The sequence below is a fragment of the Hippocampus zosterae genome, chromosome 1, assembly GCF_025434085.1.
Source record: "Hippocampus zosterae strain Florida chromosome 1, ASM2543408v3, whole genome shotgun sequence".
In the NCBI taxonomy this organism is placed as follows: domain Eukaryota; kingdom Metazoa; phylum Chordata; class Actinopteri; order Syngnathiformes; family Syngnathidae; genus Hippocampus; species Hippocampus zosterae.
The window spans coordinates 42,277,732-42,302,258 of record NC_067451.1 but is presented as its reverse complement, the minus strand read 5'-3'; the positions used below and the strand labels follow the sequence as shown (position 1 = coordinate 42,302,258).

Genomic DNA, 24,527 nt, shown 5'->3' with positions numbered 1-24,527 from the left:
GGGACAATTTTCACGTTTTCCCTCGCTTACGCCCATACTACCCTGAGAACGCCCGATCTCGTCCGATCTCGGAAGCTAAGCAGGGTCGGGCCTGGTTAGTACTTGGATGGGAGACCGCCTGGGAATACCAGCTGCTGTAAGCTTTTGCACCCACCTCCAATTCTCAACACGATTCACTGCTCTTTCCAAAAATTTTGGCTTTCATTAGTCATTCAACTTTCACTTATCCTGTGGTTTGAAATCGTTTCCTTCACGTTGATTTGACAGATCAACGTCTCTTTGGAATAAAATTAATGTCCAACAGAGGGAGCCGTCTGCACGGGGTCGGTCATGATAGCACTTGGACATGAAACAGCTTGGGATTTCCGCCTGCTGGATGCCTTTCCACCTCCACTGGAAAAGCCCACTTTTGCAACAAACATCAAATACTGCATCTGCGTGCTCGCAGAGGACCGTATGCGAGCCTGACAGGCTGCGCGCTCAAACCACCACGGGAGCGGGCCCCTCCTTCGTGCTCTCGGGAGGAGGTCATTAAATGAAAAAAAAATCACCCCACTTCTCCATCCCCGACCCGCAAGTGCCGTGTCTGCTATAAAGGGGACAATTTTCACGTTTTCCCTCGCTTACGGCCATACTACCCTGAGAACGCCCGATCTCGTCCGATCTCGGAAGCTAAGCAGGGTCGGGCCTGGTTAGTACTTGGATGGGAGACCGCCTGGGAATACCAGGTGCTGTAAGCTTTTGCACCCACCTCCAATTCTCAACACGATTCACTGCTCTTTCCAAAAATTTTGGCATTCATTCGTCATTCAACTTTCACTTATCCTGTGGTTTAAAATCGTTTCCTTCACGTTGATTTGACAGATCAACGTCTCTTTGGAATAAAATTAATGTCCAACAGAGGGAGCCGTCTGCACGGGAATCGGTAATGATAGCACTTGGACATGAAACAGCTTGGGATTTCCGCCTGCTGGATGCCTATGCACCTCCACTGGAAAAGCCCACTTTTGCAACAGACATCAAGTACAGCCTCTGCGCGCTCGCAGAGGACCGTATGCGAGCCTGACAGGCTGCGCGCTCAAACCACCACGGGAGCGGGCCCCTCCTTTGTGCACTCCGGAGGAGGTTTATTAAATGAAAAAAAATCACCCCACTACTCCACCCCCGACCCAGAAGTGCCTTGTCTGCTATAAAGAGGACAATTTTCGCGTTTTCCCTCGCTTACGGCCATACTACCCTGAGAACGCCCGATCTCGTCCGATCTCGGAAGCTAAGCAGGGTCGGGCCTGGTTAGTACTTGGATGGGAGACCGCCTGGGAATACCAGGTGCTGTAAGCTTTTGCACCCACCTCCAATTCTCAACACGATTCACTGCTCTTTCCAAAAATTTTGGCATTCATTCGTCATTCAACTTTCACTTATCCTGTGGTTTGAAATCGTTTCCTTCACGTTGATTTGACAGATCAACGTCTCTTTGGAATAAAATTAATGTCCAACAGAGGGAGCCGTCTGCACGGGGATCGGTCATGATAGCACTTGGACATGAAACAGCTTGGGATTTCCGCCTGCTGGATGCCTTTGCACCTCCACTGGAAAAGCCCACTTTTGCAACAAACATCAAATACCGCATCTGCGCGCTCGCAGAGGACCGAATGCGAGCCTGACAGGCTGCGCGCTCAAACCACCACGGGAGCGGGCCCCTCCTTCGTGCTCTCGGGAGGAGGTCATTAAATGAAAAAAAATCACCCCACGACTCCATCCCCGACCCGCAAGTGCCATGTCTGCTATAAAGGGGACAATTTTCACGTTTTCCCTCGCTTACGGCCATACTACCCTGAGAACGCCCGATCTCGTCCGATCTCGGAAGCTAAGCAGGGTCGGGCCTGGTTAGTACTTGGATGGGAGACCGCCTGGGAATACCAGCTGCTGTAAGCTTTTGCACCCACCTCCAATTCTCAACACGATTCACTGCTCTTTCCAAAAATTTTGGCTTTCATTAGTCATTCAACTTTCACTTATCCTGTGGTTTGAAATCGTTTCCTTCACGTTGATTTGACAGATCAACGTCTCTTTGGAATAAAATTAATGTCCAACAGAGGGAGCCGTCTGCACGGGGTCGGTCATGATAGCACTTGGACATGAAACAGCTTGGGATTTCCGCCTGCTGGATGCCTTTCCACCTCCACTGGAAAAGCCCACTTTTGCAACAAACATCAAATACTGCATCTGCGTGCTCGCAGAGGACCGTATGCGAGCCTGACAGGCTGCGCGCTCAAACCACCACGGGAGCGGGCCCCTCCTTCGTGCTCTCGGGAGGAGGTCATTAAATGAAAAAAAAATCACCCCACTACTCCATCCCCGACCCGCAAGTGCCTTGTCTGCTATAAAGGGGACAATTTTCACGTTTTCCCTCGCTTATGGCCATACTACCCTGAGAACGCCCGATCTCGTCCGATCTCGGAAGCTAAGCAGGGTCGGGCCTGGTTAGTACTTGGATGGGAGACCGCCTGGGAATACCAGGTGCTGTAAGCTTTTGCACCCACCTCCAATTCACAACACGATTCACTGCTCTTTCCAAAAATTTTGGCATTCATTCGTCATTCAACTTTCACTTATCCTGTGGTTTGAAATCGTTTCCTTCACGTTGATTTGACGGATCAACGTCTCTTTGGAATAAAATTAATGTCCAACAGAGGGAGACGTCTGCACGGGGATCGGTCATGATAGCACTTGGACATGAAGCAGCTTGGGATTTCCGCCTGCTGGATGCCTTTGCACCTCCACTGGAAAAGCCCACTTTTGCAACAAACATCAAATACTGCATCTGCGTGCTCGCAGAGGACCGTATGCGAGCCTGACAGGCTGCGCGCTCAAACCACCACGGGAGCGGGCCCCTCCTTCGTGCTCTCGGGAGGAGGTCATGAAATGAAAAAAAAATCACCCCACTACTCCATCCCCGACCCGCAAGTGCCTTGTCTGCTATAAAGGGGACAATTTTCGCGTTTTCCCTCGCTTATGGCCATACTACCCTGAGAACGCCCGATCTAGTCCGATCTCGGAAGCTAAGCAGGGTCGGGCCTGGTTAGTACTTGGATGGGAGACCACCTGGGAATACCAGGTGCTCTAAGCTTTTGCACCCACCTCCAATTCTCAACACGATTCACTGCTCTTTCCAAAAATTTTGGCTTTCATTAGTCAGTCAACTATCACTTATCCTGTGGTTTGAAATCGTTTCCTTCACGTTGATTTGACAGATCAACGTCTCTTTGGAATAAAATTAATGTCCGACAGAGGGAGCCGTCTGCACGGGGTCGGTCATGATAGCACTTGGACATGAAACAGCTTGGGATTTCCGCCTGCTGGATGCCTTTGCACCTCCACTGGAAAAGCCCACTTTTGCAACAAACATCAAATACTGCATCTGCGTGCTCGCAGAGGACCGTATGCGAGCCTGACAGGCTGCGCGCTCAAACCACCACGGGAGCGGGCCCCTCCTTCGTGCTCTCGGGAGGAGGTCATTAAATGAAAAAAAAATCACCACACTACTCCATCCTACCCGCAAGTGCCTTGTCTGCTATAAAGGGGACAATTTTCACGTTTTCCCTCGCTTACGGCCATACTACCCTGAGAACGCCCGATCTCGTCCGATCTCGGAAGCTAAGCAGGGTCGGGCCTGGTTAGTACTTGGATGGGAGACCGCCTGGGAATACCAGGTGCTGTAAGCTTTTGCACCCACCTCCAAATCACAACACGATTCACTGCTCTTTCCAAAAATTTTGGCATTCATTCGTCATTCAACTTTCACTTATCCTGTGGTTTGAAATCGTTTCCTTCACGTTGATTTGACAGATCAACGTCTCTTTGGAATAAAATTAATGTCCAACAGAGGGAGCCGTCAGCACGGGGATCGGTCATGATAGCACTTGGACATGAAGCAGCTTGGGATTTCCGCCTGCTGGATACCTTTGCACCTCCACTGGAAAAGCCCACTTTTGCAACAAACATCAAATACTGCATCTGCGTGCTCGCAGAGGACCGTATGCGAGCCTGACAGGCTGCGCGCTCAAACCACCACGGGAGCGGGCCCCTCCTTCGTGCTCTCGGGAGGAGGTCATTAAATGAAAAAAAAATCACCCCACTACTCCATCCCCGACCCGCAAGTGCCGTGTCTGCTATAAAGGGGACAATTTTCACGTTTTCCCTCGCTTACGGCCATACTACCCTGAGAACGCCCGATCTCGTCCGATCTCGGAAGCTAAGCAGGGTCGGGCCTGGTTAGTACTTGGATGGGAGACCGCCTGGGAATACCAGGTGCTGTAAGCTTTTGCACCCACCTCCAATTCTCAACACGATTCACTGCTCTTTCCAAAAATTTTGGCTTTCATTAGTCATTCAACTTTCACTTATCCTGTGGTTTGAAATCGTTTCCTTCACGTTGATTTGACAGATCAAGTTCTCTTTGGAATAAAATTAATGTCCAACAGAGGGAGCCGTCTGCACGGGGTCGTTCATGATAGCACTTGGACATGAAACAGCTTGGGATTTCCGCCTGCTGGATGCCTTTGCACCTCCACTGGAAAAGCCCACTTTTGCAACAAACATCAAATACTGCATCTGCGTGCTCGCAGAGGACCGTATGCGAGCCTGACAGGCTGCGCGCTCAAACCACCACGGGAGCGGGCCCCTCCTTCGTGCTCTCGGGAGGAGGTCATTAAATGAAAAAAAAATCACCCCACTACTCCATCCCCGACCCGCAAGTGCCTTGTCTGCTATAAAGGGGACAATTTTCACGTTTTCCCTCGCTTATGGCCATACTACCCTGAGAACGCCCGATCTCGTCCGATCTCGGAAGCTAAGCAGGGTCGGGCCTGGTTAGTACTTGGATGGGAGACCGCCTGGGAATACCAGGTGCTGTAAGCTTTTGCACCCACCTCCAATTCTCAACACGATTCACTGCTCTTTCCAAAAATTTTGGCATTCATTCGTCATTCAACTTTCACTTATCCTGTGGTTTAAAATCGTTTCTTTCACGTTGATTTGACAGATCAACGTCTCTTTGGAATAAAATTAATGTCCAACAGAGGGAGCCGTCTGCACGGGGATCGGTCATTATAGCACTTGGACATGAAACAGCTTGGGATTTCCGCCTGCTGGATGCGTTTGCACCTCCACTGGAAAAGCCCACTTTTGCAACAAACATCAAATACCGCATCTGCGCGCTCGCAGAGGACCGTATGCGAGCCTGACAGGCTGCGCGCTCAAACCACCACGGGAGCAGGCCCCTCCTTCGTGCTCTCGGGAGGAGGTCATTAAATGAAAAAAAAATCACCCCACTACTCCATCCCCGACCCAGAAGTGCCCTGTCTGCTATAAAGAGGATAATTTTCGCGTTTTCCCTCGCTTACGGCCATACTACCCTGAGAACACCCGATCTCGTCTGATCTCGGAAGCTAAGCAGGGTAGGGCCTGGTTAGTACTTGGATGGGAGACCGCCTGGGAATACCAGGTGCTGTAAGCTTTTGCACCCACCTCCAATTCACAACACGATTCACTGCTCTTTCCAAAAATTTTGGCATTCATTCGTCATTCAACTTTCACTTATCCTGTGGTTTGAAATCGTTTCCTTCACGTTGATTTGACAGATCAACGTCTCTTTGGAATAAAATTAATGTCCAACAGAGGGAGCCGTCTGCACGGGGATCGGTCATGATAGCACTTGGACATGAAGCAGCTTGGGATTTCCGCCTGCTGGATGCCTTTGCACCTCCACTGGAAAAGCCCACTTTTGCAACAAACATCAAATACCGCATCTGCGTGCTCGCAGAGGACCGTATGCGAGCCTGACAGGCTGCGCGCTCAAACCACCACGGGAGCGGGCCCCTCCTTCGTGCTCTCGGGAGGAGGTCATTAAATGAAAAAAAAATCACCCCACTACTCCATCCCCGACCCGCAAGTGCCCTGTCTGCTATAAAGGGGACAATTTTCACATTTTCCCTCGCTTACGGCCATACTACCCTGAGAACGCCCGATCTCGTCCGATCTCGGAAGCTAAGCAGGGTCGGGCCTGGTTAGTACTTGGATGGGAGACCACCTGGGAATACCAGGTGCTCTAAGCTTTTGCACCCACCTCCAATTCTCAACACGATTCACTGCTCTTTCCAAAAATTTTGGCTTTCATTAGTCAGTCAACTATCACTTATCCTGTGGTTTGAAATCGTTTCCTTCACGTTGATTTGACAGATCAACGTCTCTTTGGAATAAAATTAATGTCCGACAGAGGGAGCCGTCTGCACGGGGTCGGTCATGATAGCACTTGGACATGAAACAGCTTGGGATTTCCGCCTGCTGGATGCCTTTGCACCTCCACTGGAAAAGCCCACTTTTGCAACAAACATCAAATACTGCATCTGCGTGCTCGCAGAGGACCGTATGCGAGCCTGACAGGCTGCGCGCTCAAACCACCACGGGAGCGGGCCCCTCCTTCGTGCTCTCGGGAGGAGGTCATTAAATGAAAAAAAATCACCACACTACTCCATCCTACCCGCAAGTGCCTTGTCTGCTATAAAGGGGACAATTTTCACGTTTTCCCTCGCTTACGGCCATACTACCCTGAGAACGCCCGATCTCGTCCGATCTCGGAAGCTAAGCAGGGTCGGGCCTGGTTAGTACTTGGATGGGAGACCGCCTGGGAATACCAGGTGCTGTAAGCTTTTGCACCCACCTCCAATTCTCAACACGATTCACTGCTCTTTCCAAAAATTTTGGCATTCATTCGTCATTCAACTTTCACTTATCCTGTGGTTTGAAATCGTTTCCTTCACGTTGATTTGACAGATCAACGTCTCTTTGGAATAAAATTAATGTCCAACAGAGGGAGCCGTCTGCACGGGGATCGGTCATGATAGCACTTGGACATGAAACAGCTTGGGATTTCCGCCTGCTGGATGCCTTTGCACCTCCACTGGAAAAGCCCACTTTTGCAACAAACATCAAATACCGCATCTGCGCGCTCGCAGAGGACCGAATGCGAGCCTGACAGGCTGCGGGCTCAAACCACCACGGGAGCGGGCCCCTCCTTCGTGCTCTCGGGAGGAGGTCATTAAATGAAAAAAAAATCACCCCACGACTCCATCCCCGACCCGCAAGTGCCATGTCTGCTATAAAGGGGACAATTTTCACGTTTTCCCTCGCTTACGGCCATACTACCCTGAGAACGCCCGATCTCGTCCGATCTCGGAAGCTAAGCAGGGTCGGGCCTGGTTAGTACTTGGATGGGAGACCGCCTGGGAATACCAGCTGCTGTAAGCTTTTGCACCCACCTCCAATTCTCAACACGATTCACTGCTCTTTCCAAAAATTTTGGCTTTCATTAGTCATTCAACTTTCACTTATCCTGTGGTTTGAAATCGTTTCCTTCACGTTGATTTGACAGATCAACGTCTCTTTGGAATAAAATTAATGTCCAACAGAGGGAGCCGTCTGCACGGGGTCGGTCATGATAGCACTTGGACATGAAACAGCTTGGGATTTCCGCCTGCTGGATGCCTTTCCACCTCCACTGGAAAAGCCCACTTTTGCAACAAACATCAAATACTGCATCTGCGTGCTCGCAGAGGACCGTATGCGAGCCTGACAGGCTGCGCGCTCAAACCACCACGGGAGCGGGCCCCTCCTTCGTGCTCTCGGGAGGAGGTCATTAAATGAAAAAAAAATCACCCCACTACTCCATCCCCGACCCGCAAGTGCCGTGTCTGCTATAAAGGGGACAATTTTCACGTTTTCCCTCGCTTACGGCCATACTACCCTGAGAACGCCCGATCTCGTCCGATCTCGGAAGCTAAGCAGGGTCGGGCCTGGTTAGTACTTGGATGGGAGACCGCCTGGGAATACCAGGTGCTGTAAGCTTTTGCACCCACCTCCAATTCTCAACACGATTCACTGCTCTTTCCAAAAATTTTGGCATTCATTCGTCATTCAACTTTCACTTATCCTGTGGTTTAAAATCGTTTCCTTCACGTTGATTTGACAGATCAACGTCTCTTTGGAATAAAATTAATGTCCAACAGAGGGAGCCGTCTGCACGGGGATCGGTCATGATAGCACTTGGACATGAAACAGCTTGGGATTTCCGCCTGCTGGATGCCTTTGCACCTCCACTGGAAAAGCCCACTTTTGCAACAAACATCAAATACCGCATCTGCGCGCTCGCAGAGGACCGAATGCGAGCCTGACAGGCTGCGCGCTCAAACCACCACGGGAGCGGGCCCCTCCTTCGTGGTCTCGGGAGGAGGTCATTAAATGAAAAAAAAATCACCCCACGACTCCATCCCCGACCCGCAAGTGCCATGTCTGCTATAAAGGGGACAATTTTCACGTTTTCCCTCGCTTACGCCCATACTACCCTGAGAACGCCCGATCTCGTCCGATCTCGGAAGCTAAGCAGGGTCGGGCCTGGTTAGTACTTGGATGGGAGACCGCCTGGGAATACCAGCTGCTGTAAGCTTTTGCACCCACCTCCAATTCTCAACACGATTCACTGCTCTTTCCAAAAATTTTGGCTTTCATTAGTCATTCAACTTTCACTTATCCTGTGGTTTGAAATCGTTTCCTTCACGTTGATTTGACAGATCAACGTCTCTTTGGAATAAAATTAATGTCCAACAGAGGGAGCCGTCTGCACGGGGTCGGTCATGATAGCACTTGGACATGAAACAGCTTGGGATTTCCGCCTGCTGGATGCCTTTCCACCTCCACTGGAAAAGCCCACTTTTGCAACAAACATCAAATACTGCATCTGCGTGCTCGCAGAGGACCGTATGCGAGCCTGACAGGCTGCGCGCTCAAACCACCACGGGAGCGGGCCCCTCCTTCGTGCTCTCGGGAGGAGGTCATTAAATGAAAAAAAAATCACCCCACTTCTCCATCCCCGACCCGCAAGTGCCGTGTCTGCTATAAAGGGGACAATTTTCACGTTTTCCCTCGCTTACGGCCATACTACCCTGAGAACGCCCGATCTCGTCCGATCTCGGAAGCTAAGCAGGGTCGGGCCTGGTTAGTACTTGGATGGGAGACCGCCTGGGAATACCAGGTGCTGTAAGCTTTTGCACCCACCTCCAATTCTCAACACGATTCACTGCTCTTTCCAAAAATTTTGGCATTCATTCGTCATTCAACTTTCACTTATCCTGTGGTTTAAAATCGTTTCCTTCACGTTGATTTGACAGATCAACGTCTCTTTGGAATAAAATTAATGTCCAACAGAGGGAGCCGTCTGCACGGGAATCGGTAATGATAGCACTTGGACATGAAACAGCTTGGGATTTCCGCCTGCTGGATGCCTATGCACCTCCACTGGAAAAGCCCACTTTTGCAACAGACATCAAGTACAGCCTCTGCGCGCTCGCAGAGGACCGTATGCGAGCCTGACAGGCTGCGCGCTCAAACCACCACGGGAGCGGGCCCCTCCTTTGTGCACTCCGGAGGAGGTTTATTAAATGAAAAAAAATCACCCCACTACTCCACCCCCGACCCAGAAGTGCCCTGTCTGCTATAAAGAGGACAATTTTCGCGTTTTCCCTCGCTTACGGCCATACTACCCTGAGAACGCCCGATCTCGTCCGATCTCGGAAGCTAAGCAGGGTCGGGCCTGGTTAGTACTTGGATGGGAGACCGCCTGGGAATACCAGGTGCTGTAAGCTTTTGCACCCACCTCCAATTCTCAACACGATTCACTGCTCTTTCCAAAAATTTTGGCATTCATTCGTCATTCAACTTTCACTTATCCTGTGGTTTGAAATCGTTTCCTTCACGTTGATTTGACAGATCAACGTCTCTTTGGAATAAAATTAATGTCCAACAGAGGGAGCCGTCTGCACGGGGATCGGTCATGATAGCACTTGGACATGAAACAGCTTGGGATTTCCGCCTGCTGGATGCCTTTGCACCTCCACTGGAAAAGCCCACTTTTGCAACAAACATCAAATACCGCATCTGCGCGCTCGCAGAGGACCGAATGCGAGCCTGACAGGCTGCGCGCTCAAACCACCACGGGAGCGGGCCCCTCCTTCGTGCTCTCGGGAGGAGGTCATTAAATGAAAAAAAAATCACCCCACGACTCCATCCCCGACCCGCAAGTGCCATGTCTGCTATAAAGGGGACAATTTTCACGTTTTCCCTCGCTTACGGCCATACTACCCTGAGAACGCCCGATCTCGTCCGATCTCGGAAGCTAAGCAGGGTCGGGCCTGGTTAGTACTTGGATGGGAGACCGCCTGGGAATACCAGCTGCTGTAAGCTTTTGCACCCACCTCCAATTCTCAACACGATTCACTGCTCTTTCCAAAAATTTTGGCTTTCATTAGTCATTCAACTTTCACTTATCCTGTGGTTTGAAATCGTTTCCTTCACGTTGATTTGACAGATCAACGTCTCTTTGGAATAAAATTAATTGCCAACAGAGGGAGCCGTCTGCACGGGGTCGGTCATGATAGCACTTGGACATGAAACAGCTTGGGATTTCCGCCTGCTGGATGCCTTTCCACCTCCACTGGAAAAGCCCACTTTTGCAACAAACATCAAATACTGCATCTGCGTGCTCGCAGAGGACCGTATGCGAGCCTGACAGGCTGCGCGCTCAAACCACCACGGGAGCGGGCCCCTCCTTCGTGCTCTCGGGAGGAGGTCATTAAATGAAAAAAAAATCACCCCACTACTCCATCCCCGACCCGCAAGTGCCTTGTCTGCTATAAAGGGGACAATTTTCACGTTTTCCCTCGCTTATGGCCATACTACCCTGAGAACGCCCGATCTCGTCCGATCTCGGAAGCTAAGCAGGGTCGGGCCTGGTTAGTACTTGGATGGGAGACCGCCTGGGAATACCAGGTGCTGTAAGCTTTTGCACCCACCTCCAATTCTCAACACGATTCACTGCTCTTTCCAAAAATTTTGGCATTCATTCGTCATTCAACTTTCACTTATCCTGTGGTTTAAAATCGTTTCCTTCACGTTGATTTGACAGATCAACGTCTCTTTGGAATAAAATTAATGTCCAACAGAGGGAGCCGTCTGCACGGGGATCGGTCATGATAGCACTTGGACATGAAACAGCTTGGGATTTCCGCCTGCTGGATGCGTTTGCACCTCCACTGGAAAAGCCCACTTTTGCAACAAACATCAAGTACAGCCTCTGCGCGCTCGCAGAGGACCGTATGCGAGCCTGACAGGCTGCGCGCTCAAACCACCACGGGAGCGGGCCCCTCCTTTGTGCACTCCGGAGGAGGTTTATTAAATGAAAAAAAATCACCCCACTACTCCACCCCCGACCCAGAAGTGCCTTGTCTGCTATAAAGAGGACAATTTTCGCGTTTTCCCTCGCTTACGGCCATACTACCCTGAGAACGCCCGATCTCGTCCGATCTCGGAAGCTAAGCAGGGTCGGGCCTGGTTAGTACTTGGATGGGAGACCGCCTGGGAATACCAGGTGCTGTAAGCTTTTGCACCCACCTCCAATTCTCAACACGATTCACTGCTCTTTCCAAAAATTTTGGCATTCATTCGTCATTCAACTTTCACTTATCCTGTGGTTTGAAATCGTTTCCTTCACGTTGATTTGACAGATCAACGTCTCTTTGGAATAAAATTAATGTCCAACAGAGGGAGCCGTCTGCACGGGGATCGGTCATGATAGCACTTGGACATGAAACAGCTTGGGATTTCCGCCTGCTGGATGCCTTTGCACCTCCACTGGAAAAGCCCACTTTTGCAACAAACATCAAATACCGCATCTGCGCGCTCGCAGAGGACCGAATGCGAGCCTGACAGGCTGCGCGCTCAAACCACCACGGGAGCGGGCCCCTCCTTCGTGCTCTCGGGAGGAGGTCATTAAATGAAAAAAAAATCACCCCACGACTCCATCCCCGACCCGCAAGTGCCATGTCTGCTATAAAGGGGACAATTTTCACGTTTTCCCTCGCTTACGGCCATACTACTGAAGTGTAATTTGGAATTCCCTCTCTATTCCTGTAGGTGGCCTTAGAATGTCCACCTGGCGTCAGTGACACGATTCTATTCTATATTTGCGGGTCAGGGAGAATTCAGCTTCTGCTTGTACTTAAACCAAAGAATGTAGTGTGAAGTCTGGACCCTATTTCACTTGGTTGATTAGCAGCCCCCGAGGGTTTTCTTGGCCCCACCAAGTCTGGGGCCCCCTCCACGGGACATGTTTTTGCAGTTGGTCCTCATAACCTTTGGTCTCCTCCGGCCACACCGGGTCAGATGACATGTGACTTTCTTTGTTTCTGGATTTGCATGAGAGGCGTACCTCCCCGCCTCTCATTATCATATTGTCTCTATATAATCTCATGAATGTGTTTCGTCGGGGGCGGCCTGATAATATCTGAGACTCACAGGAGCCAGAATCGATTCCACTCTGACATCGGTAGAATAAAATCTTTTCCCAATCAGCCGTGGTCCCTGAAGTGCTCATTCGTCGGGAAACAGCCACCGATCACCGAGTGTTTTTTGAAGACCAGCGAAGCAGCAAACACCATATACCACATTTTTGGCGTCACGAACAGGATTCGTGTTCTCCAGGGGACCGTCCCGTCCGCTCTCTCCGCGAGCATCCAGCGGCCAGCCGACGACCTGTTGTGAGGTGAGTTGCTTGCACGCAAAGTCGCCGCAACATGCTCGCTCTTGGAAAGGGGGGGAGGGAGCGTTGTCCCCCGCACGGAGGACAGTTAAACGGATCTGATGGGGCCACGGCGGGCTCCAGGGAAAGTTGTCTCTCCTAGTCAAAAGCCGTCATAATGCGACTATTGAAGGGGGAGTGGCCCCAAATAGAGACAGCGAAAGAAAAGTAAAAATAAAAACAGGAAAAATAAATAAAAAACAATAAATAAAAACAGGAAAAATAAATAAAAAACAATAAATAAAAAGGGAACAGTAACAAAACGTTTTGGGAATTGTATGCGTGACATGTCTGGTGTGAATGATAAACGAGAAGAAAATAGTAGGAAGTCCCATAAAACGTGGACGTGGAAATTAGTCGTTTCAGTGGTCCCGCGGAGGATCGAAATTTTAGCTGTGTGATTGTGGCGGAAACACGGGTACGATTGAACTATGCTGCGACAAGAGATGGGTGAACCCAAACGGAGATGTCCGGTGGGAGCCTAGTCCCTGCCAAAGTCCAGCGCAAAAGGGAGGTTGCGTCGACCGCGTTTGGCTAATAGGAACGAGCGCAACCTTGGCATCCGTACCGTGTAGTGTGAGAGACGGCCAGCCACGGAATGTGGGCCGAAGAAATAGACGGCCAGCCACGGAATGTGGGCCGAAGAAATAGACGGCCAGCCACGGAATGTGGGCCGAAGAAATAGACGGCCAGCCACGGAATGTGGGCCGAAGAAATAGACGGCCAGCCACAGACATGTGGGCCGAAGAGAATGATGCGCGCGAAGCCACGTCGTTTGGGCACTGATCGAATTAGAGGTGTATGTGAGTTATAAGGCTTGTCAATTTAAATGCTGGTGTAAGAGGCCCCCAGGTAAAACGAAGGACTGGCGGTTTTTGAATATTGATTGAGCTGATACGATCTGCTTGCGGTTCGATTCCTCTATGGGGACGTGTCATAACAGCATACACATCTGTCAAAGTTTGATAAATTTGAGCCTGTACAGACCGCGTTTGGGAAATAGGTGCTGGACGGCTTGTGTGTGTAGAGAAAATCCCTCTGTGTGAAAAAGGGAAAACGTGGCACTGAGGCCTCTGGAATGCAAGGATTGGTATACCTGGGGAAAAAAGTATTTTGTGTGCACACTTAAGTTAAATTCTGCAGAGAAAATAAAGGGGAAAATATAAAGCGCTATTAGAAACGAAACGAAACGAAAGTTAAGTAAGACGTGCGTATTTGTCAGTGCATATCCGCACTGTTAAACAACAAACTGCATAGCCGCAGTTGGCAAACAGCAAAACGTGGAATGGATTCGAATCCTGCTCTGTCTTCTTTGTTTGTGAGTGTCTGTCTTCTTTGTTTGTGAGCGTCTGTGCATGCAGAGACGTGTGGGATCCCTGCGTGTGTGTGTGTGAGTGTACCCATGGGTGTGTGTAAGTGAGCGTGCGTGTGTGCGTGTGTGCGCGTGTGCGCGATCGTGAGTAAGTGTGTGTGCGCTTGAGCGCGAGTGAGTGAGCGTGCTTGTAGAAAGAAACGAATGGAATGGATAGGATAGTGTGCTTCTCGGTGCTCTGGGGCGCGTGCCCGCCTGCGGTGCCCGCTCGGGGAGGGGAATCTGGCTTCGGGGACGGGACGGGGACTGGCCAACCTGTACCTGCCCACCGTGTTTCAAGGCTAGGCACTCCCCGTGTGGGTGACGTGGGGGCGGGGCGTGGGACCAGAGTTGGGCCCATTTTGGGGCCGACCTTGCTGGTAGCGAGAAAATGTGACAGGATGATGGGGGACAGTATGCTGAAGGAGCAAAATAATGCATGATCAACTGTGGAGGTCCTGAGGTAACTGAAACCCAGGAGAATGAATGTGCCACAGCTTTCTAACAAGAAACAAGAAGCATGGGAATGCTACCTAACGACACTAACATAGATGTGCCTGTATGCATCTCAAGAAAGAGTGTGGCCCCTCATAAATAATACGAGGGTCAGCTGACGGCCCCTAGACCCTCTGGGAGCAATGAGAAATTGGAGTTGCAGAAAAGCCCGACTTGTTAATTTAAATTAAAGACAGAATGATAAAATTAAAAACCAATTATTGATATTGCTCTCTGGGGCTCTCCTCAATACTTCTGATTTTCTGTTTACATAAAAAACCTGAGAACAGGGATTGCATAGCGGATTGACTACAGACTGATCATCATAAACTTGTGAACAATTGTTTTTCAAACAAGGTGTCATCTCCAACATAAGTTGAGTGCGGGTACAGAAATAGTGCGGACGGAACGCCTGAAGGCAAGAAAACAGTTAAAATAGCGTCTGGTGGTAAGTAGGAAAGAAAGGAAGGCGAATGCATTGCGCAGAGAGAGAAAAGGGCGAATGCACTGCGCAGAGGGGTAAGTAAAGCGAGAAAACAAGGTCTTAAGAATAAATTGTAAGAATAAGACAATAGTTTGAAATACAAAAAGAAAAAACTAAGTGGATTCAATTTGAGCTATAATAATATAATAATAATAATAATACATTTTATTTGTGGGGGTCTTTCTATGAACTCACGGACAACTTACAACAAGCAGTCAAAATCACGAATACAATGTTAAGATCAACATCAAATAAAATAAGAAAAATACAACAACAGAAAGAATAATGGCTTTATGGTCCGAGTGAATAGGCTTGTCCAAACAGATGTGTTTTGAGGCGGAATTTAAAATGTGTTAATGAGTCTGTATTACGAAGGTCAGCGGGGAGCAGATCGACTGAAGGCTCTGTTTCCCATGGTGACGAGACGAACAGGGGAGGCAGAGAGAAGGAGAGAGGAGTAGGAACGAAAAGAGCGGACAAGTGTAGGAATGTGGATGAGGTCAGGTAGGTATGGAGAGGCTAGGTTATGGATGGCTTTGAATGTGAGGAGTGAGAAAAGAGCGGAGCAGGTGGATGTTTCTAAGATGATAATATGATGTGGTTGATATGCGAAGGAAAAAGAGAGGGTCAAGTTGACAAGTAGAGGTTCTTCTATATATTGCATTTCATGGGTAGTTTGACCACTGCCCTCGACATTGGAAAAAGAAAAAATATATAACCAAAGTAACTCGACAAAGTTATGATAAACAAGGCAGCGAGGATGCCTCCTTCACCGCATGAGGTGACGAGCGCTAAAATTATGACCGCACTACAAGCGCCGAGTGGTCACTTGTACATAGACAAGGCAGAAGAAATTGGAGCGGATGGTCAATCTGCAGGCAGAGAGACCTGAGCTCACCAGACGCATGAAAATGTGTCTCTATTCATCATAATCGCAGACACTGTTGTGAGGGTTAAAGAGATTGAGTGAATTAAAAAAAAAAAAAAAAAAAAAAGAAATTATAAACGTCTTAACAGAGGGGCACTTTAATCATTGTGTAGACTCCACAGGCAGGTTTGTAAGCACAAACCTACAGGAAGGGGGATAACACATACTAGCCGTTTTACTGGCCCCCACCCGAATCCCTTGTGTGCCAAGCTTCCCCCTGATCTGCCCAGGGTGGTTCATAAACAATTGGTAAAAGTAGAAAAATGTATGCAAATTAAACAGGATAATGAAAGCATGAGTGTTTGGGATGCGACCACTTTTGTAACTAAGGAGACTGAATTGACGAGGCAAATGTTGCTGGATTTGCCCAAAATTGACTATGACATACAGTTGTGGGCAATAGACTGGCTTAAGGGTAAGTATTTACCCAAAGAGATTATGGACCTATTAGAGGGAGTAGCCTCTTGCAAATTGACTAGGTTGAATGATAGACAATCAGACGCGCTGAGTTCCAGTTATCCAACAACATTGGGTCCTTCACAACAATTGCCGTTTGAATTGCTATCTGAGGTACACCCAATGACTTATTTGGTTAATTGTATGGGTGCTTGGATGACTGTCACAGGACAGGACCCCCATAGTCATCCATTGAATCAGGCTTTGTTCAGGCAAGCAGTGCTGGGGGGTTGTCCGTCTGATGTGCAGAAAATGATGACTAACTCTCCCACTCTCCCCACTTCAGATGACGTGAATTGGCGAACTCATTTCCTATATTATGTGCAACAATCTCGAATGAGAGCCGAGGAAGAGACTGAGAAAACATCCAAGCTACAAAACGACTTTTTGAATTCACAAATACAAGAGGCTAAGAGAGCCTCCAGTAATGCATGCAAAAAAGAGAAACTTGGGAGATCTAATCAAATGTCAATCAGTGTCTCTCAACAGGCTCCACCACGGCTGATCAGACCCACACCGCAGCTCCAAGCCACACCTCAACATTACGGCCTGCCCACAAGGCAGGGCCGAGACGCATGGCTGGGGGGAGGTCTGAGACGGGAAGGTGGGCGTGGACGAGGAAGTCACGGGAGCCAAGCTGGCTGTTTCATTTGTGGTGATGTGAATCATTGGACAAGGAAATGCCCGCGCCGCCGGCACCCACCTGTTCATCAATCAGGCTATGATCAACAAGCTCTGACTCCTCCTCCGCAAAACCAACAACAATGACAGGATACGGCACCCCCACATGGACAATACCCATCTGCTCCATGGGTACCCGAATCCCCAACAATAGGGATCACTGCTGGCCTCACTGAAAGACTGTCATGAACTTGGACATGCTGGACTACGCTCGCTCCCAATGCAGACTGATACAAGACTGACTGTTGCTAAAGTCAGCCGATGACCCACCACTGAACTCTGTCTTCCAACAGTATCGGTTTTGGTCTCCTTAGACTTCCTCCATATGACCTTACCATCCGCTGATCGGTCCTTCCCACTGCATAATGCTTTTGACAAACTAGAGATTGAAATTTATCGCATGGCCTGGTTGGGTGAAACACAAGGCAATTTATTTAATGTTCCATCCTCCTCAATTATTGTAGGTCCTGAAGGGTGTGGCAGCCAGAGTGGACCTGTCAGAGGATCTCATCTCATTGACTGGTAGCTAGGCCTGACATGGCCGCGCCGCCCATATTTTTTGCCGTCTACTCAAATATCCAAAAATTCTCATTCGTACACCTTTTTTGTAATCGATTTAGCTAAGGTTTTTTCCATATATCACTTTCAGAATCGCATAGGGAATTTTCTCATTCTCTCACCTTGGAGTTAAATTTTACTACACTCGGTTGCCCCACGTATTCGATTTTGTCTTCTGGAATTTTTATTCAAGTGCTTAAACACCTAATCTACTCTTTCCGACATACGGATGGCGTTGTGCTTATTCGGTATAGTAATGCATCATCTAAGATTTGTTGTTTGGATGCCACGTGGTGGCTCCTTTGACGTTTGGCTTTTTGCGGTTTCAAACTATCGCATGTGAAAATTACAATGCGCGCTGCCTTTATATTTTTGGGGAGACTGAACACATCAGAAGGTACAGCGATGCCGGTTTCTTTTGTGCAGCCTGGTCTAGCTGATTTACTTAGATGTTTCTGAAAAAGAAGGTTCTGTTTCTGTAGTTCTTTTTCAGAAAAGAGAGGGGAACGTGAACAACAGGGAAGTAAAAGACTAATTTTGATGAATTTTGACATACGTCAGCATGCAATTGAACCCAATTGAACAAAAACAGTCAGCATGCATCAGATATGCGGCAGCATGAGGCAAATGTTTACAATAAAAAATTTCAAAAAACTGCCACAGGAACATCGATTCAACGTAGTGAAGAAAAAACAAAGAAACGAAAACTTAGAGAGGCTCTGCTAAAACCAAAAGAAGTAGTTATTAAATGCAGGACACATATTAGAAGGATTTTTCCCACATAAAAGCAGGAAATGACAAAGCAGACTAGATGACTAAAGAGACTGCAGAAGACGACTGATCTTTAGTGATGGAGGTGGGATCAAAAATGGGAAGTTGTATGTTTTCCAAACTAACAACCTTATTTCAGACCAAGAGAGGGTATCCCGGAGGAGAAGAACTAACCGGGTGGCCAGGGATGAGACTGGTTTGTATCGGCATGAAATTGATGGACGTCCAGTCCTGTCGGCAACTAAATTGAAGACTCCAGATCGGGAGGCATGGGTTTTTTTTTTCATCTGCAATTCAAGGTAAGCTCGAACCAACGTATCAGAGGCTTATATCAAAAACTCAGATGGTGATGACCGGAGTTTGTAACGATCAAAGCCGAAGTGGTGCCACAACCGGCCTCGGCCCAACTCGCTGAACTGGTGGGGTTAACAGAAGCATGCCTGCTCGCAGAAGGGAAAAGAGTGACAGTCTACACAGATTCGGCATATGCGCATAGCGTGTGCCACCTGTTCGGTGCTGTGTGGAGGAATCGGGGGTTCAAGAAGACTGACGGTTCCCCCATCCAGCATCATGCGCAGATAATGAAGCTGCTGGTGGCCATGATGAAACCTAGAGAAATAGCCATTGCAAAATGTGCTGCCCACAAGTCCGATGCATCCAGAGTCACGCAGGGAAATAGAGTGGCGGACGAAGCAGCCAGGGCTGTCACGAAAGGCAGCCAGAAAGGGAAAGTTTTGTTGGTTACGCATGAGGTCGATCTCGAAGACAAGGTCACGCTCAGAGATGTAATCTTAATGCAGGCAGCCGTTAACCCGATGGATAAACACCTTTGGGAGCAAAGGGGGGCGAGTCAGGACCCTACGGGACTGTGGAGAAATCACGAAGGGCTGGTAGTGGCGCCGCCGGATTTGCTGGGACTATTAATCCAAGAGGCACATGGGTTGGCCCATGTGTCAAGGGGGGAGGTAAAGAGAAAAATAACCGCAGAATACGGGTTTTGGGCGCCATATTTGCTCGAACAAATCGACCAGGTAATTGGAAAATGTGCAATCTGTTTGAAAAACAATGTGAGAAGAGGGGTAGCCACCCCCACGGGTTATATCCCGACTCCTAATGGCCCCATGAGAGAACTAGTGGTGGATTTTGTCGACATGATACAACCTGTCGAAGGGAAAAGATATATGTTGGTGGTCGTAGACCGGTTTTCAAGATGGCCGGAGGCCTGTCCAACTAAACGGAAAGATGCTCAGTCTGTAGCCAAGTTTCTGTGCCGCGAAGTTATCAGCAGATGGGGTCTACCAGATAGGATTTCTTCAGATAACGGGAGAGAGTTTGTGGATAAAACGGTCAAAATCAGAATGCAAAAATTGGGAATTAAACAGCGGCTCGGAGCAATGTATCATCCACAAAGCCAAGGCATTTGAAAAAAAAAAATGAACGGCGTCATAAAAAATCGAATTTCCAAAATTTATCAACATACTGGCTTGAATTGGATAGCTGCCTTACCACTGGCACTGATGGTTTGCCGGTCGAGTGAACTACGCGATTTGCATTTGACCCCACATGAATTGGTAACCGGTAGACGCATGCCTTCGCCGTGTTTGCATACCAGTGGGAAAGGCCCAAGCCTGTCAATTTTGGAGGACGAAATGAAAGCCTATGTCAAACATTTAACCAAGATGCATAGGAATATCTCCACCTATGTTGTTGACAGGCAGAAACAAGAAGAAACACAAGAGAGACTTGAAGCAAATACTAAAGACACGGTTCAGCCAGGAGACAAGGTGTATGTGAAAGTGTTCCGCCGCAAGTGGTACAACGAAAGACGGCAGGGGCCATTTGAAGTTGTCCGCTGTACCGGAACGGCGGTGCAAGTGAAAGGGTCGCCTACCTGGTACCATCTGACACACTGCGTCAAGGTGCCCAAAGATGGAGAACCCCAAAGGGGGAGTCGCGGCTGCAAGAACTCCGAACAACTGCCAGAACAAGAGCCGCCCAGGGGCCCAGATCGGGAGGAAGACGGGCAAGGTCGAACTGTGGTGGATAACGTGTCTGCTGTATCTGTTCCTGAGGACATCGGGGGCGGCACAGCCGACGATCAAGGAAGCCAACAGTTCGACAATGTCAATCTCGACAACGCGCCCTCCCCAGATATAGGCGGCTCTCCCCAACACAGCGACACCGTGCCAGCTACCACCGGAGATGGTGTCCCACAGGGACACGGTCACCCAACAGGACCCAGTGACGGACGCCCAGTCCGCCACAGAGTCCGGCCGCAGCGTTACATCGAGCAATGTGGAGGGAGTGTTGGGAAGTGCTGTCATACTGCCATGTAGTTGCGCAAGGGCAGGAAGGTCCCTGTGCAGACACACAGCCAAATGGGAAGACAACACCGGTAACACCCTTGCCCTGGCCCAGCGAACATATGAGGACAATGTACTGTTACTAAATACATATAGGCGATTTGAGGTGTTAGGAGATTGCGCTCTATTTCTGACAAAAATTGGCATGAGTGATTTCGGAAACTATACGTGTACCTGTTTCAAAATGGGAGTGGGAAAAGCAGAACGCATGGGCGACCAAACTACGGTAGACAGTGTTACTTTCGTAACATTGACGGAGAAAAAAGAAATTGATGACGAACAACCAGACAGCCCAGCCACTGAGTATGTTAAGACGGAGAAGGCAGACACAATCAAAATTGACATTGTATCCATGACAACGAGTGGCGACAACATTGAAACGCAGCTGGCCGCGTCGGGGACGCGCAAGGCAACGGCGGAGGCGGTAAGGCCGACGCCTGACGTTCCAGGACCTGTCCACGAAGCGTTTGCGGACTCGGACTGGTCCCCAGCGGAGGTGCGAACCAATTTGCATGCTATGGCAAGACGGGAAGCTGTTTGGAGGGCTTATGGGTTCGATGCTTTGGCACTACCGGAGGTTGATGAATGGGCAGGAAGAAACATGTGGTATCAACTGATGGTGCATTCGATCAGGCGGTCCCAAGCAGGGCCAAGAGGGAGATGGCGGCGTTTCACATTAGGGAGGCGTACCATTGGAGAATTAGCTTGGGAGAAAAATGGGGCCTTGGGATCTTTCCCTGGTATGGAGTGACATTTTTGGCCGATCACGTTACGTATACCCTCCAGGGATTTGCGAATGAGACGATCAAGGGCTTACGACAGTTATCACTTACCCAGAAGAGCCATCGGTTGACCCTGCTTAAACATGACATGGCTTTGGATTATATCTTGGCGAGGCAAGGGGGGTTGTGCATAGCCCTGAACTTGACAGATGACGCCTGCTACACTTTGATCCCTGATAACACCGACAACATTACCAGTGTCATCGACGCGCTTAAAATCATTCAAGATTCTTTTGGGCCGTCTGAGGGAGCTGGCTGGTCAGCAACCAGCTGGATACAGGATAGACTGGGACCTATAGGGACGATAGTGGCGCAGGCGTTGGGGGCGCTCGGGATATCACTATGTGTGATGCTTTGTTTTTGCACTGTGATAATGACTGGCGCAAAGGCCATGATATTACGGTGGATAGGCGTGGTAATGCCAAGGGACCAGACCCAGATGCCGCTGCTCCCGATCGACCGTAAGACTGAGCCGACTTACTCTGGTGAAATGATAGTGACTGACAGGTACTCGGATTAAACATAATAAAATGATAAGGGGAGTGCATGTGAGAGGAGAATTGATATCGGAAAAATACAAAAAAAATAGAGCTGTACACGAAAATGAAAACCCAAAGTTAGGGGATGAAGGAGCGGGAACATCTGCGTAGCGCCACTTCCTTGGGTTTTTATTTTCCTGTGTGTGTGATGCGTTGCATGATCCTACGGGAATGTGATCCACCATATGTCGTTGTCCGGCCCGCGACCAGTTTACCGTCGTTATTGTGTCAAAAGTTGCATGTGTTTTGCGTTGAGTGCCATTGTCATCACGCGATACTGGCAGGAGTTCTTATTCGTTCCAGAACCTCTGGATGCTGACCGGGGCCGTGCAAGGGACTCTATGGACAGTGACCTGGACATAAGGACTTTGTATGGACAGCAGGCCCTGGGCAGTGATTCCCAGCACGTTCCATCGCTGAAGATTCGGGGAATGGACTCTGCCTCGGCCCGCACATACACATGAAGAAGGGGGGCGTCATTTCGGGGGCTTGTTTTGATAGCATGTTTTGATATCTCATTACTATATACCTCATTGTTTATTCCAGTATTTTTACCTCATTTTGTTACCTGCTGGCCGGCTGATCATGTAACGGTACAATTTCACTGTTTGGTGAGCTCATACTGTTTTGTGGATTGTAATGTGCCAGGGCTCCTTACATCTGGTTGACACCAGGTGAAGGGAACCACTGGGGATGGTAGAAAGGGCCTTCCTCTTTTTCCTTGTCATTAGACTGGCGAGGTTTTTTCTCGAGGAGGGGCCGGCAGCTTTTTGGGGCTTCTAACGGGCCACACCAAATTCATTACTTCGCAATTTGTCACCGTTGTAAGGGTATTACCTAAGGGGGGTGGTATCGTCGTTTGAATTATGCGGACTTCAATTTTCTTTGCTCGTGGTTCCTGAGAGGCCTCAGATTGTTGTCAGGGAGCAATTGGCTAACTAAATAGTTTGAGTTTTCCTAGTTAAAATAACCTTAAGTAGCATGCCTTGAGCGTGATTTAGGCTGAAGATTTTAGGCCAAATTGTAGTCGTGAGCATATATAAAATTTGATTGGGGAAAGATGTTTGGACCTTTACCGATGGTATCTTTTGTTAGACCGTTTCCGGGACTACTACTTTGTCCCGGAAGGGGGGAATGAAGTGTAATTTGGAATTCCCTCTCTATTCCTGTAGGTGGCCTTAGAATGTCCACCTGGCGTCAGTGACACGATTCTATTCTATATTTGCGGGTCAGGGAGAATTCAGCTTCTGCTTGTACTTAAACCAAAGAATGTAGTGTGAAGTCTGGACCCTATTTCACTTGGTTGATTAGCAGCCCCCGAGGGTTTTCTTGGCCCCACCAAGTCTGGGGCCCCCTCCACGGGACATGTTTTTGCAGTTGGTCCTCATAACCTTTGGTCTCCTCCGGCCACACCGGGTCAGATGACATGTGACTTTCTTTGTTTCTGGATTTGCATGAGAGGCGTACCTCCCCGCCTCTCATTATCATATTGTCTCTATATAATCTCATGAATGTGTTTCGTCGGGGGCGGCCTGATAATATCTGAGACTCACAGGAGCCAGAATCGATTCCACTCTGACATCGGTAGAATAAAATCTTTTCCCAATCAGCCGTGGTCCCTGAAGTGCTCATTCGTCGGGAAACAGCCACCGATCACCGAGTGTTTTTTGAAGACCAGCGAAGCAGCAAACACCATATACCACACTACCCTGAGAACGCCCGATCTCGTCCGATCTCGGAAGCTAAGCAGGGTCGGGCCTGGTTAGTACTTGGATGGGAGACCGCCTGGGAATACCAGCTGCTGTAAGCTTTTGCACCCACCTCCAATTCTCAACACGATTCACTGCTCTTTCCAAAAATTTTGGCTTTCATTAGTCATTCAACTTTCACTTATCCTGTGGTTTGAAATCGTTTCCTTCACGTTGATTTGACAGATCAACGTCTCTTTGGAATAAAATTAATGTCCAACAGAGGGAGCCGTCTGCACGGGGTCGGTCATGATAGCACTTGGACATGAAACAGCTTGGGATTTCCGCCTGCTGGATGCCTTTCCACCTCCACTGGAAAAGCCCACTTTTGCAACAAACATCAAATACTGCATCTGCGTGCTCGCAGAGGACCGTATGCGAGCCTGACAGGCTGCGCGCTCAAACCACCACGGGAGCGGGCCCCTCCTTCGTGCTCTCGGGAGGAGGTCATTAAATGAAAAAAAAATCACCCCACTACTCCATCCCCGACCCGCAAGTGCCTTGTCTGCTATAAAGGGGACAATTTTCACGTTTTCCCTCGCTTATGGCCATACTACCCTGAGAACGCCCGATCTCGTCCGATCTCGGAAGCTAAGCAGGGTCGGGCCTGGTTAGTACTTGGATGGGAGACCGCCTGGGAATACCAGGTGCTGTAAGCTTTTGCACCCACCTCCAATTCTCAA

At 49.1% G+C, this 24,527-nt stretch overlaps 21 non-coding genes and 1 pseudogene across 21 annotated transcripts; all 22 read left to right on the top strand.

Moving 5' to 3' along the window:
• Positions 1–24: 24 nt before the first annotated feature.
• Positions 25–143, top strand: LOC127615875 (5S ribosomal RNA). The gene has a single exon (XR_007966979.1). It is a non-coding gene; the product is annotated as a 5S ribosomal RNA (ribosomal RNA).
• Positions 144–621: 478 nt separating this feature from the next.
• Positions 622–740, top strand: LOC127612532 (5S ribosomal RNA). Its single transcript, XR_007965860.1, has one exon. It is a non-coding gene; the product is annotated as a 5S ribosomal RNA (ribosomal RNA).
• A 479-nt stretch (positions 741–1,219) lies between these two features.
• Positions 1,220–1,338, top strand: LOC127612521 (5S ribosomal RNA). Its single transcript, XR_007965859.1, has one exon. It is a non-coding gene; the product is annotated as a 5S ribosomal RNA (ribosomal RNA).
• A 478-nt stretch (positions 1,339–1,816) lies between these two features.
• On the top strand, positions 1,817–1,935 carry LOC127615048 (5S ribosomal RNA). Its single transcript, XR_007966793.1, has one exon. It is a non-coding gene; the product is annotated as a 5S ribosomal RNA (ribosomal RNA).
• A 478-nt stretch (positions 1,936–2,413) lies between these two features.
• On the top strand, positions 2,414–2,532 carry LOC127613184 (5S ribosomal RNA). The gene has a single exon (XR_007966092.1). It is a non-coding gene; the product is annotated as a 5S ribosomal RNA (ribosomal RNA).
• Positions 2,533–3,011: 479 nt separating this feature from the next.
• Positions 3,012–3,130, top strand: LOC127615399 (5S ribosomal RNA). The gene has a single exon (XR_007966916.1). It is a non-coding gene; the product is annotated as a 5S ribosomal RNA (ribosomal RNA).
• A 476-nt stretch (positions 3,131–3,606) lies between these two features.
• On the top strand, positions 3,607–3,725 carry LOC127612510 (5S ribosomal RNA). The gene has a single exon (XR_007965858.1). It is a non-coding gene; the product is annotated as a 5S ribosomal RNA (ribosomal RNA).
• A 479-nt stretch (positions 3,726–4,204) lies between these two features.
• Positions 4,205–4,323, top strand: LOC127612499 (5S ribosomal RNA). Its single transcript, XR_007965857.1, has one exon. It is a non-coding gene; the product is annotated as a 5S ribosomal RNA (ribosomal RNA).
• Positions 4,324–4,801: 478 nt separating this feature from the next.
• LOC127613179 (5S ribosomal RNA) lies at positions 4,802–4,920 on the top strand. Its single transcript, XR_007966091.1, has one exon. It is a non-coding gene; the product is annotated as a 5S ribosomal RNA (ribosomal RNA).
• A 479-nt stretch (positions 4,921–5,399) lies between these two features.
• On the top strand, positions 5,400–5,518 carry LOC127588379 (5S ribosomal RNA). Its single transcript, XR_007959061.1, has one exon. It is a non-coding gene; the product is annotated as a 5S ribosomal RNA (ribosomal RNA).
• Positions 5,519–5,997: 479 nt separating this feature from the next.
• Positions 5,998–6,116, top strand: LOC127614609 (5S ribosomal RNA). Its single transcript, XR_007966638.1, has one exon. It is a non-coding gene; the product is annotated as a 5S ribosomal RNA (ribosomal RNA).
• A 475-nt stretch (positions 6,117–6,591) lies between these two features.
• On the top strand, positions 6,592–6,710 carry LOC127612488 (5S ribosomal RNA). The gene has a single exon (XR_007965856.1). It is a non-coding gene; the product is annotated as a 5S ribosomal RNA (ribosomal RNA).
• Positions 6,711–7,189: 479 nt separating this feature from the next.
• LOC127615041 (5S ribosomal RNA) lies at positions 7,190–7,308 on the top strand. The gene has a single exon (XR_007966791.1). It is a non-coding gene; the product is annotated as a 5S ribosomal RNA (ribosomal RNA).
• A 478-nt stretch (positions 7,309–7,786) lies between these two features.
• Positions 7,787–7,905, top strand: LOC127612477 (5S ribosomal RNA). The gene has a single exon (XR_007965855.1). It is a non-coding gene; the product is annotated as a 5S ribosomal RNA (ribosomal RNA).
• A 479-nt stretch (positions 7,906–8,384) lies between these two features.
• On the top strand, positions 8,385–8,503 carry LOC127615870 (5S ribosomal RNA). The gene has a single exon (XR_007966978.1). It is a non-coding gene; the product is annotated as a 5S ribosomal RNA (ribosomal RNA).
• A 478-nt stretch (positions 8,504–8,981) lies between these two features.
• Positions 8,982–9,100, top strand: LOC127612466 (5S ribosomal RNA). The gene has a single exon (XR_007965854.1). It is a non-coding gene; the product is annotated as a 5S ribosomal RNA (ribosomal RNA).
• Positions 9,101–9,579: 479 nt separating this feature from the next.
• Positions 9,580–9,698, top strand: LOC127612455 (5S ribosomal RNA). The gene has a single exon (XR_007965853.1). It is a non-coding gene; the product is annotated as a 5S ribosomal RNA (ribosomal RNA).
• Positions 9,699–10,177: 479 nt separating this feature from the next.
• On the top strand, positions 10,178–10,296 carry LOC127615036 (5S ribosomal RNA). The gene has a single exon (XR_007966789.1). It is a non-coding gene; the product is annotated as a 5S ribosomal RNA (ribosomal RNA).
• Positions 10,297–10,774: 478 nt separating this feature from the next.
• LOC127613167 (5S ribosomal RNA) lies at positions 10,775–10,893 on the top strand. The gene has a single exon (XR_007966088.1). It is a non-coding gene; the product is annotated as a 5S ribosomal RNA (ribosomal RNA).
• Positions 10,894–11,372: 479 nt separating this feature from the next.
• LOC127612444 (5S ribosomal RNA) lies at positions 11,373–11,491 on the top strand. The gene has a single exon (XR_007965852.1). It is a non-coding gene; the product is annotated as a 5S ribosomal RNA (ribosomal RNA).
• A 12,297-nt stretch (positions 11,492–23,788) lies between these two features.
• On the top strand, positions 23,789–23,906 carry LOC127616803 (uncharacterized; annotated as a pseudogene).
• Positions 23,907–24,384: 478 nt separating this feature from the next.
• Positions 24,385–24,503, top strand: LOC127613163 (5S ribosomal RNA). The gene has a single exon (XR_007966087.1). It is a non-coding gene; the product is annotated as a 5S ribosomal RNA (ribosomal RNA).
• The last annotated feature ends 24 nt before the right edge of the window (positions 24,504–24,527 follow it).